We start from the raw sequence: 13,943 nt of genomic DNA, 5'->3' as shown, positions 1-13,943 counted from the left end.
ACTCCACAGCTGTTCCCCTCCAAAGCCACTGCCTGGCCACAGACTCTCACCTTCTGGATACTTCTGCCACGGTTTGCCCCTTGGTCCTCGTATCTTCTCCCTCACTCTTTGGCACTCTTAGCAGTTTCCTTAGAGAACCAGAAGTCCTGGGTTTTGATTCATTCCCCAGTCCCTAGCTCAGCCCGCTCCGCCAATGGTAAATATCAAAGATAAATAAAAGCCCTCTTGGGAGAAGCCTTTACTGGGCCAGATGTTGCAATACTAGGCAGGTAGGGCACAGACAAGAAGCCTCCTGGTCCAAGGAGACTGAGAAATAGGCTGCTTACAGAGCCAGAAAGGGGAAGTGGGAGGATTTGAATTCCACCAATCACAGCTTTGGTTATACATGGCTTCCCTTCTACCCAACGAATAGACGCGCCACCCACTGCTGTCCTGCTTGGGTTTATTTTTTTCTCTTTTTTTTCTTTTCTTTTTTTTTTTTTCCTCGAGACAGGGTTTCTCTGTGTAGCCCTGGTTGTCCTGGAACTCACTCTGTAGACCAGGCTGGCCTCGAACTCAGAAATCTGCCTGCCTCTGCCTCCCAAGTGCTGGGATTAAAGGTGTGCGCCACCACGTCTGGCCCTGCTTGGGTTTCTTATCTGCTTAGTTTGTCAACCTGATATAAACCTAGACATATCTGGGAAGAGAAAATGCTCCCAGAAGATTGGACTGTAGGTAAGTCTGTGGGTATGGTCTTGGTTGATGATTGACATGAGAGGGGCCAGCCCACATGGGCAGTGCCATTACTGGGCAGGTGACCTTGGGTTGTATAAGAGAGAAGGCTGAGCAAGCCGTGAGGAGCAAGGCAGGAAGCAGTGTCCTCCATGGCCTCTCCTTCAGTCCCTGCCTCCAGGTTCCTGTCTTAATCTCCTGCCGTGGCTTCGTTGGATGATGGACCATGATGTGGAAGTGTAACCCAAATAAACCCTTTCTTCCCCAAGTTGCTTTGGTCATGGTGGTTCATTGCAGCAATAGAATCCCTAAGACAAGAGCTCCACATTGAACCGATCACAGGCGTTTTGTTGAGTCTCTAGGGAGACACAATATGCCTGTCCCGAGTGGGGTCAGCTACAGGGTGAGCAGGTTCATCTGGAATTCACTGAGACTCTTCTACAGTGAGCAGAGTTGTTCAAAGCCAGCACAATTTGCCTGGAGCAGTCAGGACTAGAGGGAGGTCTCTAAACACAGGACTTGTGGCTTCATCAGGAACTGTGGTGACAGTGGTCAGAGAGCACTGAAAACCATTACAGGAGGGTCCAGAGGCTGCTTGGCCAATAGCTTCTCACTCATGGTGAGCAGGCACATGGGAAATGTCTGCCAACCGTCCTTCAAGGTGCCAGGCTTAGGGTTTTACTGCCGTGAAGAAATAACATAACCAAGGCTACTCTTATAAAGGACAACATTTAATTGGGGCTGGCTTACAGGTTCAGAGGTTCAGTCCATTATCATCAAGGCAGGGACATGGCTGCATCCAGGCAGGCATGGTGCAGGAGTCAAGAGATCTATGTCTTGTTCTGAGGGCAAACAGAAGAAGACTGGATTCCAGGCAGTTAGGACAAGGGTCTTAAATTCACTCCCACAGTGACACACTACTCCAACAAGGCTACCCCACCAAATACCAACAGCTACTCCCTGGGCCAAACATATTCAAACCACCACAGTGCCAAATAGCTCGTCTATAAGAACACATATGTGTGGAGTAGTGTGCTGGTAAAGCAGAACTGGGAATAAGCACTGGACAGTTTCAGGGTGGGACCCCATCCCCAGTGTCCTCAAGGAATGTCCCCCACACCTACCTCACGGGTGCTGACCTGTGAAGGGGCACAGTCCCCTCATCCTTGGCTTTAATAAAGAGTAGGGATGTCTCTGCACCTTTGAGCTGGAGGTATGGGTGACAAGGACATGTAGCACTCTGAGTGCTTTTGGAAGACCCCAAAGTTTCCAGCCTCTGCAGGGCAGTGCTGAGCTAAGGCTCTCAAAGCCATCCATCTGTCCATCCGTCCCTCTGTCCGTCTATCCGTCCATCTGTCCATCCACCCCTCTGTCCATCATTCACCCATCCATCTCTTCTCTCTCTCCCTTCTTTCTCTCTCTTCCTCCATCTATCCATCCATCCCTCCACCTGTCCATCTCTCCCTCCATCCACCCATCCATCCGTCCATCTCTGTCCCTCCCTGCCTCCGTCCGTCCCTCCCTCCCCCTTCTCTACATCTATCCATCTTACCATTCTCTCTGTGATTCTAACATGGATGCAGGGAAGGATCTTGGCCACCCAGTGAGCTTTCCTGGTCCTTGGGTTTCAGCCAAACGGGAAGCAGGATGATGCTCCATTCACACATGTTGGTGCCCCCACTTCCCGGCCCACATGTGCTTAGACACGAGTCCTCGTTCTTCACAGTCTCTGTCTGGTCCTCCGGGCGGCTGTCCTCTCCTGCCTGCACCAACCCAGCACAGGAAACACCTGCACTTCCCCTTCGTTCCCGAACTCACACAATGCAGCAGTCCCGAGAGCCTTTGTGAACTCTGCAGTAACAGGACCAGCTATGCAGCTTAGACACCATCCTCCCCTGGTATTCTCCCCCTGGGAACAACCCCCTGAGGTCCCAGTTTGTCACTCATTGCCAGTGAGCCTTCTACCCTCCGCATGCCGACTAACGAGACTAACTTAGGAGGGACAAGGTCAGAGCCAGTGATAATGGATCCAGGAATAGTTCTTAAAAATTATGTATATTTTTTCTGAAGAAAAAGCATAATATCAGAACTGAGGTGCAGTGTTCAGATTCCCGTGGACACAACCTTAGTTCTGATCTGAAACACCTGAGATGTTATTACACCACATGGACACAAGAGGGCACACCAGGTACCCGTGAACTGGCTTTCTAAGCAGCAACCATTGATGAGGGAGTCTTTGTACCACCTAAATCCAGTCTGTCACCCTTGCTACTCATGTCAAATTTCCTCTTCTGAATGTTCCCCAGGTCTGGTGACAGCTGAGAACCAGGCCTGTATCCTCAGCCACACAAGGGACCCCAGGACAGGGCTCCATGGGACTGTGCTAGTGAGACTCATGGGTCTTTCAGAGGTCACTGGAAGCTGGAGTTCAGTGTTTTGTTTTGTTTTGTTTTGTTTTGTTTTGTTTTGTTTTGTTTTGTTTTGTTTTGTTTTGTTTTGTTTTTTTTCTATAGTCAGAACTACAAGGAGGAAAAGAGAAAGAGACAAGGAGAAAGTCCCAAATGTCACCGAGATTAAAACACAATAGGGGACTTCCGGAGGTGAGCTGCGGAGCTCTGTAATGTACCCGTGAGCACAGTGAAAGTACATGCTTTTGGAAACAGTGGGCCAGCGGGAAGGCTCAGTAAGGGCACATGCTGTCAATCTCTGACCTGAGCTCAATCCTCTGACTTCCACACATGTACACACACACACACACACACACACACAGACACACACACACACTATGTAGTTACAAATAGAAAGATAGCATCTCTTAGCAGAGTGGGGCTCAAGCTTCACCACCACCCCAACACCTCCCCCTCCCCATCTCGTCCCCTCCCCCTCCCCATATCGTCCCCTCCCCCCTCCCCATCTCGTCCCCTCCCCCCTCCCCATCTCGTCCCCTCCCCCCTCCCCATCTCGTCCCCTCTCCAGGTGCTTTCCGGTGACTTGTCCTGGTCTCACTCTGATTTTGCCTTTTCTAGAAGGTTGTAGAAATGGACCACACAGTCCGTGGGGTTTTGACACTGCCTTCCTTCACCTAGCAGAGCCCCCGTGAGCTGCAGTCCTGTCCAGTGAGTGGTCCGTCTGCCCCAGGTTCCCCTTTACCGCCGAGTCGCAGGCCCCTCCCAGGATGTTCTGTTGCAAGGTTCCCTTTCCCCAGCTGAGGGACACTGTGGTGACAGTGGGGGTGGGGGCAGTTTCAGTTCAAGGTAATGGCAAACAAGCTGTGATCACTCTTTGAGTAGACCCGGGGACAGTTATTTCTGGGTTGCACACCTGAGGTGGAATTCCAAGTTACCCAGTTAAGTGGGTACTTAAGCTAAGAAAGTTCTGGCAAGAAAGTGTTCGCTGTTTCTCAGAGAAGCTCTGGGTTACAGTCCTGCCAGCAAGGGATGAGGCGCCATTGCCCTGCACCCCCACAGCTGCTGTGCCCTCAGCACTGATTTTCTACCACCAAGGGGAGAACTGGGCACATAGTAGGTAGTCACCAAATAGGCACGCAGTGGGTGTTCTATATCACCCTCCAGATGAACAAATGGGCAGCTAGAGGCTGCTATTGCAAAGTGTTATCAGGAAGGGTGTTAATGCACCTATTTTAGTGTGTGTGTGTGTGTGTGTGTGTGTGTGTATACATGTGCATGTGTGTGGAGGCCAGAGGAACACCTGGGTATCATACCCAGAATGCCGTCTACTACCTTTGAGACAGGATCTCTCATTGGCCTGGAGCTCATTACTTAGGCCACACTGGCTGGCATCCTCCTGTCTCTGCCTCCCAAGAGTGGGATTTTAAGCGTGCACTTCACTTTTTATATAGGTTCTGGGGTTGAACTTGGATCTTCAAACTTCTGAAACAAATATTTTGCCAACTAAATTTCTTTTAGTCCCTATTCATTTATTTTTACTGTATTTTAATTATTGATTGATTGATTGGTTGATCAATTGATTGATTGATTGATTGCAGTCCCAGGTATGGAACCCAGGACCTTGCATATTCGAGGCAACGATTTACCATTCAGACACACTCCCAGTCAGGTCATGAGGATTTTATCACAGCCCCTGGCCTCAGTAGAGATGATCTCATATCTGAAGGTCACCCTCCCCACCTTAGACATCCTCTGTCCTCTGTGACACACCCTCTATCCTAACCTCTGGTCCCCAGGCTCTAGACTTTGGTGATAGAAAATTCTTTCTTGGGCTGGAGAGATGGCTCAGCGGTTAAGAGCACAGGTTGTTCTTCCAGAGGTCCTGAGTTCAATTCACAACAAACACATGGTGGCTCACAATTATTTGTAATGAGATCCGATGCCTTCTTCTGGTGTGTCTGAAGACAGCAACAGTGTACTTACATACATAAAATAAATAAACCTTAAAACAAACAAACAAAAAACCAAAACCCCCAGGAAACTCTTTCTCCCCAAGAAGCAAGGGGGCCCGAATGTAGCAGGACCCAGATCTTCTCTCTACCCTGTGCCTGCCTGCGAGGCCCTGGAGACTTAGCTGTGCTCTATCCTTTTCTAAACACAAATTCGGGAAGCCCAGTGGCCAGGGAGTGGGGCAGGTGTTAGTTTTCTCAGCTGTCTCTGTCCCCTTTGGGGAACGCCAGTGCCCTGCTCTGCTGAGGTCACCTCCCCCCCCCCCCCCCCGCGCATGCGTTTGCCACAATCTCATCTCTTCCATAAAGCCTATGGTCCTTTCTGTTCTTATTTTTCTATGTTAATTGAAGACTGGTCCCCTCGCTGGGGGCGGGGGGGGGCAGAGACAGTGCCAAGCACAACAGACTCAGCAGGCCAGTGAAAGGAGTTCCCCAGAGATCCTTCACAGTGGGGCCCTCCAGCAGGATGAATTCTGGGGGGGGGGGTGTTCCGTGAAGGCTGTGGTGGCCTGGGATGGGATGTAAGTAGGAGGAGTAACTCAGGGCCTCTCTTAGTTAGGGTTCAATTGCTGTGATAAAACACCATGACCAACAGCACCTTGGGGAGGAGAGGGCTTAGTTCACTCACAGTTCCATAGAATACGTCATCATTAAGAACAGCGAGGGCAGGAACTCATTCAGGGCAGAAACCTGCAAGCAGGGGCTGATGCAGAGGCCACGGAGGGCTGCTGCTTACTGGCTTGTTCCTCATGGCTTGCTCAGCCTGCTTTCTTATAGAACCCAGGACCACCAGCTCAGGAGAGCCCCTCCTCACAGACAATCGGCTGAGCCCTTCCCCATCAATCACTGAAACTATAGGTTGCAACCACATTTGGGGTCGAACGACCCTTTCACAGGGGTCACCAAAGACCCATCAGAAAACATGGATATTTTCATTACAATTCATGACAGCAGCAAAGTCACAACTATGAAGTATCAATGAAAATAACTTGATGGTTGGGGGTCAGGTTTGCCCCTGACAGGCACACAAGATGAAGAACACTTCCCACAACGTCACTGGTGCTCAGATGAGAACCCCTGCCTAACGTTGCTTTGTATGGTGAAGAGCCTGAGACACAAAGCAGGTAGCTGGCATATCTGAAGACATGCAGCCCCAAGGAGCCATGTTGACTGGGATTTACCCAGGCATCTCCTGGCTCTTAGATGGGAATGGAGTTTTCGGGGTACCTACTTAGGGGCGTCAACAGAGTGTAAGAAGACTAAGGGTGATGTGAAGTATTTGGGGGTGAAGATCTGTCGTGGTCCCTCTTGTAGTCTGCTTCTGGTGGAAGAAAACCTGCTCCCCTGCCTCTGTCCCCCACTACGCACCAGGCAAGCGCTGTACTGCAGTTCTACAGCATGACCAGCAGAGGGCGCAAGTGCACCTTTGTGTTTCCTCGTTACAGCTTTTCCTTAAAAGGGAACAGGGCACCTTCAAGAAAATGAGGAAAACATGCAAAAGCAGAAAGAAAGAAAAATTTCATCTTGCAAGGGGCCAGGCGGTAGTGGTGCACGCCTTTAATTCCAGCACTCGGGAGGCAGAGGCAGGCAGATCTCTGATTTGAGGCCAGCCTGGTCTACAGAGTGAGTTCCAAGACAACCTGGCTACACAGAGAAACCCTATTTCGAAAACCCAACAAAACAAACCAACGAAAACAAAGAAATCCCTAAACATGTTGGCTTCCGAGGGTTGTTCAGCAGAAGAGCAGTGTATGCTTTTCTCCCATCCTTTTTGGAGTTGGATCTGTTGACAATAGTTTCTTGACACAGGCATAACCTGCTGGTACACACACACACTATACAGCCTAGGTTTTCACATCACAACTTTGCCTGTGAGCCACAAGCCCTTTATATAGCACCTAATGATGGCTGTAAAGTGGGGTGCACCTCATCAGCCCACAGGAGTTAACTTGGGTGTGCCCACTGTGGAGATCTGACAAACTTGGAGGTAAGGCCTTAGCTGCCAGGACAGACCACACCATCACTGACTTTACCCAGGATGGAGTTTCTGAGAGAACCTCCCGGGAGAGCTCCTCAGAGGAGGAGAAGGTGGAGACCAGAGAGGCACCAGCAAGGAGTCTGGGGAAGTCCAGCCAGGAAGGCCCCTGGACTGCTTTGCAGGAAGACCCTGCTGGGGTTGAGAGGAGACAGAGGGAGAGAGGCAGGAAGGTCTGAGACACCTGCTCCCTTCTCTGCTTCTGGGCAGATGTGCCATGGATGGGGAGAACTCAGCAGGATGGCAAGGCCCACCCCACCCCCGTCAGCAGCCTGTGAGGAAGGAACAGGGCTGCTGACAACCTGGGCTTCTAACAGGGAGGACAGTCTGGTGGGAACAGGCGAGTCACCAGGCAGAACTGGGCGGGGCACCTTTATAACTCATTACTTGTTTACTCCTTCATGTTGCAAAAGTAATTCCTGGCTGAGGTAGAAACATTTATCCGATACAGCCAAGAACAAAGAAGGGAACAGGCAGGGGAGGAAGCCTGAGAGCAGACACACCTTCCGACCAGAGGCCTCGGAAGTGTTTCATGTTTCAAGTCGGTCAGTCAGTCAGCCAGTCAGTCAGTCAGTCTGCCTATCTATCATCTATCTATCTATCTATCTATCTATCTATCTATCTATCTATCTATCTATCTATCTATCCATCTATCTATCCATCTATCCACCCACCCACCCACCCACCCACCAACCCAACTATCTACCTACCTACCTATCTGCAATCACACGTGTCTGTGGCCATCACAGGACTCCTTGTAGGAGTCAGTGCCCTCCTACCATGTGGCATCGAACTCAGGTCATTGGGCTTGCCAGCAAGTGTCTTTGCTCATGGGACTATCTCATTGGCTCCTCTGGTATCATTTAAAGCATTCCTTTTTGATAAGCTCTTTAACAGGGTATGTGTATGTGTATATGTGTGTGTGTGTGTGTGTATACATGCTCACACACATGACCATTCATTCAGCAGCTACTGTGCACCACGTATTTCTTTAGCTGCTACAACATGACAGAGAATGAAGAGACTGAAATCCTTGAGGGCTGATGCGGCAAAGAGGGCAGCACGGTCGGTCGGGCCCCGTGTGTGCTGGCAGGTGTGGATGTGGGTTCTGATGGGCTTGGGATTTGTACCTGCGTGAAGGATATGACAGAGCAGAGGCCTGAAGCTTAGAGGAAGCAAGGCATGAACAGGGTGGGCAGCCAGGCGAAGGCATTCATCAGAACAGGCTGGGGGCAGCTTCCCCCTGAGTTGACACTTAGAGGATGGGGCGGAGTCAGCCTTGAGGAAGATGTCACTAACACTTCTGGGGTGGGGCGGGGCTGCAACTCATCTCACCCTCTGCCTGGCACTGCAGCCGGATCCCAACATGCTCGCGCAGTGTTTGACTGTGGCTTCTCTGGCCATGCCAGCCTCAAGCTTGAAGCTGAAGCTTGGTGCCTGACATGGGACTGGCACATGGTCGGGAACTCTGCATTGGTGAGATCACTCAGTGAATGGACACTGCTCTGGAGTGCAGTTTGGAGGTTCACACTGCCTCAGGGTACTCAGAACAGGCAACAGAAGAAATACAAGGCTCTGTGATTGAGTAGGGGGTAAAGCAGCTGTTATTGGCAGAAATCTACTACAGCCCATTCCCAATGTCTTAATCACAGTTCAGATTAACCTCTGGCCCTAGCACCATACAGGTCATCTGATCCTGGGTGACACTCCCCCCCACCCAGCTTCCATTTCTGCATCCAGAAAATGGGGATAAAAACAGTCCATTGAAAGGATTAGCCGAATGACAGATGTCTCAAAGGTCACAGATGAAGAGGGAGCTGGGGCATTGGATTCTCTCACTACAAAATTCTCTATCATGTCATGAAGGTTGGAAGGTGGGCAAGGCCAGTACAAAGCCTGAAGGGTACCACAGGGCCTTTGCACTGGCTGGGCCCGCTTCTTCTGATTCTTTCCGCTCACCCAGGTCTCAGGCTGGTTATCACTGCTGAAGGAGGTCACCTGACCACTATGCCCTTACCATCCTCTTTTCCTGCCCCTCTCCCCTCCCCTCTGTCATCTTATTCCAAGCCCCATCACCACCGGAAGCTGCTACAGGTCTACCTTCACACCCACCCCTTCCCCACCCCAGCGCTTCAGAGATGGCAGGGTCTCCACATCATCAGAAGCTGTCAGGGCCATCACAGGCACTCCGGAAATGGATATTCGGTGAATGACCAGGGTGACTGAGGGAATGGTTGTATTAGAACGTCAGGGGACCCCTGGAATAAAGGGGGCCAGGAAGCCACTCTCCCCAGGTGGAGTGAGGTGGGGGGAGGGCGGGGGGAAAGGGGAACTGTTTCCTGCCAGGGTGAAGACAGATCTCCAGGAAATACCAAGCTGCCTCGCCATGTTCCAGCTTTTGAAATTCAGACTTAATGTGGTTTCTGCATATTGGGAATAATAAAAACCGTAGGCGATGTCTGCGTGGAACATACTCCCTGATTCAATTTCCACCCTGCTTTTGGGTGTGCTGTTACACTGTCTGGTCCTGGGGGTGATGGCGTTGGATGCAGAGCCAGTTGGATGCAGTTCCATGGGAAGGCCCAGACAGGTGACCTGGTGCAGGGCTTTGACATCCTGAGACCATAGGAAATGAAATGCCCTGGGACTCAGTATTTATGGGTGCACACACAAGTCACAGAGTTAAGTACCGACCAGACTTCGTGCAACACACAGTTATTTCCTATTTGTTACATTTCCTCCTTTCAAAATGATGCTCACACACAGACAGTTTGGTTTCATATTCAACTTCCCAGCTGGTAGCTCAGTAATGGAAATCAGCAGCCTAAAGGATATTTACATAGGGACTCAAGGTGGACTGAAGGCCTGGCTCTTGATGGAGAATGCACAACAGAGCCAGGGCAGAGAACTATCTTTCTAGTAGTGCAGACGTCTGGAATCCTGGGGTTTGGGTACCCCAAACCTAGGTGTGCTGGAACCCAGCCCTGGGGACCACAGATCAGGATGTCCCACCTCCTCCCAACAGACCAATCCACACCGAGCCTCGAGTCAGGTGTGGAGCCAGGAGTCTGGAGGGAAAGGTACACTAGCCGGGCAGAGGATTAAAACTGCCCCTTCTGTGAGCTAGTCAAGGTATATTTAAAGTTAACTGGGGTGTGTGTGTGTGTGTGTGTGTGTGTGTGTGTGTTTCACTCTTGAATCCAGATAGCTCTTGGGCAGGTGCACACAAAAAACCCATTGGAAGCACAGAGCAGTTAACATACTACTGGGATACACGGTTCCAGACGACCGCTACACTGTTCCCTGTCAGCTCAGTTGACAGACTACCCCTACACTGTTCTCTGTCAGCAGCCAGGCTGTCCTCCTGGTCTTCATGGCTCCTGACAAAACCAAGTTCCTTTGTCCCTGCTCTTGGCATCTTTTCCCTGCTGGTTGTACCAGAGAATGAGTGTGTTGGTATAGGTGCAGGCAGCATGACCCTGCTGTGTCCTTGCCCAGCAGTTTGGTTCATAGTAGGATTTCAATAAAGTTGTTGCTGGACTGCAGGAATAAGGGGTCAGGCTGCTGGCAACTCAGGTTTGGGGAGAGTATGCAGAGCCTGTTCGTTTGTTCTTGTGAACAAGTGGCAGGAACTGGCTTGGGCTGGGGACCAGGGGCATTTAGAGGACAAACCTGGGGTATGATTCTTTGGGGTTCAGGGTGCCATTCCCTCAGTTCTGAGGAGACTCAGTGCTCTACTCTGCACCAGCTGCCCCCACCTGCTGTGGCTCCCAAGTCCCCAAGGTGCAGCTATTGTGACGGAGGGGCTGGACTTCCTACCTGGAAGTCTGTGATAGTGGCTTCAGTGTCACTGTGGCCACTGCTGTGTTGAGCGGGTTCAACCTAGACTGCACAGCAGCCCCCCCCCCCCCCGCAGGGAGAAGCCACTCTGGAACACAGTCCCCAGCCGGCCCTTCTCAAATAGCTCCGAAGACACTGACTAACGTTCACTCAGCTGGTCATCAGCTGTGCTGCCAGCCAGAGGCCACATCCATTTGACTGCTGTCACACTGACAGAGAGCCCCCAGTGTTGACAGCACGGAAGCCCTCTGGAACCCTGTGGTTTTTCCAATAATCCTTCGCACCCAGAGGACAAATTCCTGACTAGACCACCTGGCCACAGCTACAGCCGAGGCCGAGAGGCTGAGAGTGACTGGTACATTGTCATCACTGGCCACACAGAAGAAGCAGAGGTACGGGGGACGTTGTTCCCTAATTACAGTTATGAGGGTGTGAAGGAAGCTGGGAGTGAGTGACAGACACTGTGTGGTCCATCCTCTCTGTTAAAGCTGGTTTTGCAGTGCCGGATGGGCCACACCCACTCCCACGAGAGTTATAATCTGGGTCAGGGAGGAAACAAGTCAGCAAGGAGCAACCAAAGTGCAAAGGCCTGAGGTGACAGCCAGAGTCCCCGAGGAGCCAACTGGGGACTGATGTGGGGACAAGGGAAGTGTCTAAGTCAGTGAAGCACTTGCCACACAAACATGAGGGTCAGAGTTCAGATCTTGAGTACCTACACAAAAGGCTAGCATGGTGCCTGTAGTTACACACACATGCACGTGCGCGCACACACACACACACACACACACACACACACGCACACACACGCACTCACACATGTACACACACACATACATCATATGATATCATGTGGGTTGGTGGGAAAACAGGGAGGACTCAGAACTTTCTCGAAGCACTGTCACGCCAAGGATTTGGGCTTTTGTCCCTACACCTAGTTATCCCTCCCTTGGTGAAGGGCTGGCTGGTACTGGGTTATACAAAACTTGGAAGGAGTCAGAGAGGCCTGTGGAGACTGAATCCTCTGCCCTTAGCCTTCTGCTGGACGCAGCTCTGCATCAATGGTCTCTGTAGAGAATGATTGTCTCCATTAGCTTGAAGCTGGGGCGCCCGCGATGCCTGGTGTGCTTTGCCTATTGACTCGCCGAATGAAATCTTAGCTAAAATCTTTTCATTTTATGCCATTAAGGACTCGGGAGAGAGCAGGCAGCTGAGCCGTCCCTGCTCAGTTAATGCTCAGGGTCAGTGGGAAGTGGCCCCACGGCTGTTGTAAAAAGACTGTCATTTCGGACTTCCCACTAGTGTTTCGCATTACCAGTAATTGGGACGTGAGTCCTCCCCTCTGGGTGGAGTTAATGGGTAAACATCTCCCCGTTGGCACATCTAATTTTATAGGCAACTTCTGGTATCGCCTTGGTACCCTCAGGAGGCGGTCAGTGTGGTTTCCTCGAGTGTCAGTCTGCGGTCAATGGCGGTGGGAGTGGCTGAAGGAGCGGGTGGTCTTCCCCACCCTGAGATGCCTTAGGTGATTCAGTGGGAAGCCAGCCTTGGCTAGATGCTGTGTCCTGAGTGGGGATGAGAAAGAGAAATTTCCTCCCTCCTCCCCCTTCCTCCTCCCTCCTCCCCCGGCTTCCCCTCCTTCCCCCTCTTTCCCTCCCTTCTTTTCTGTGCAATAAAGCACTTTTATTTATATAGTAGAAACAAATGTCCACTCTAGTTAGAGAAAACACATTAAGGACAGACAGCACTGCCCCTGCCCCAGGGATGCCCGGCCCTGCACACCCTTCAGCAGCTCTTCCCTCTGCCTGGACCGTCTCCCCCGAAGAACCGCATGCACCCCTCCCCTCTTTCCCAATTTTTCGCAGCCACTGTCATCTTAGCGAGTCTTCTTTACCATGTCCTCCCCGAAGGGTGTCCCCATCCATCCCAAGTCTTCCTTGGTTCCTCAGCACATCCCGCCACAGCCTCCTCCCTGGCTCCATTATTTAACTGTCCACATCTGTGCACACCCAACCTGGAGTCCTGCTGGCCTTTGTGGTTGCAGGATGTGTTGGCATCATACGAAGCAGATGCTTGGTAAACATATTTTTTGAGATGGGGTTTCTCTATGTAGGCCTGTAGTCTTGAAACTCACTCTGTAGACACTGTTGCCTCTGCTTCCTGAGTGCTGGGATTAAGGAAGTGTGCCCCACCATTGCCTGGCTTAATAGTAACTTTAAAATGAGGGCTGGGGTGTGGGTCAGTTGGCACAGATGAGGACTTGAGGTCAGATCACAGCACCCACGTAAAAGCTGGGAATAGCACTGCCAATCTGTAAGCCTGGCACTGGGGAGGTGGAGACAGGAGGTTGCCTGGGACTACCTGGCCAGCCCGCCCTGCCTAACTGGTGAGCTTCAGTGAGAGACCTTGTCTCAAAAGATAAGATGGAGGTCCAGAGGGATGGCTCAGTGGGTCGGGAGCTTGCCAGCAAGCCTGACAACCTGAGTTTGATCCCCAGGGTCTACATTATAGACTGCAAGAACTGGCTACTGCAAGTTGCCCTCTGCTCTCTACACATGTACTGTGGTGAGAGCATGCCTCTTCAGCAAATAGACAAATAAGTAGATATAATCGAGGATAAGACAGAAGGCAAGAGAAGAAGACACACCCATGGGCCTCTGGCTTTCCTGCACAAGTGCACATTTGGTGTGTGCACACCTGCACACATGAACATATGTGCACACACACAGTTCAAATGAAGCATGCTCCCCATAGGCTTATGTGTTTGAACATTGGTCCCCCCACCCCCATTGATGGCGCTGTTTGAGGGATTATGGAGCCTTCAGAAGGTATAGCCTTGCTAGAGGACATGCATCATCAGGGGTGAGCTTTTAAAACATTTTTAAATTTTTTTAAAGATTTATTTATTATATATATATGAGTACATCATTGCTCTCTTCAGAC

Source organism: Mus caroli, unplaced genomic scaffold (assembly GCF_978045245.1).
Source record: "Mus caroli unplaced genomic scaffold, Mus_caroli_1 scaffold_2, whole genome shotgun sequence".
Taxonomy (NCBI): domain Eukaryota; kingdom Metazoa; phylum Chordata; class Mammalia; order Rodentia; family Muridae; genus Mus; species Mus caroli.
Note: the sequence above shows the minus strand (reverse complement) of the source record.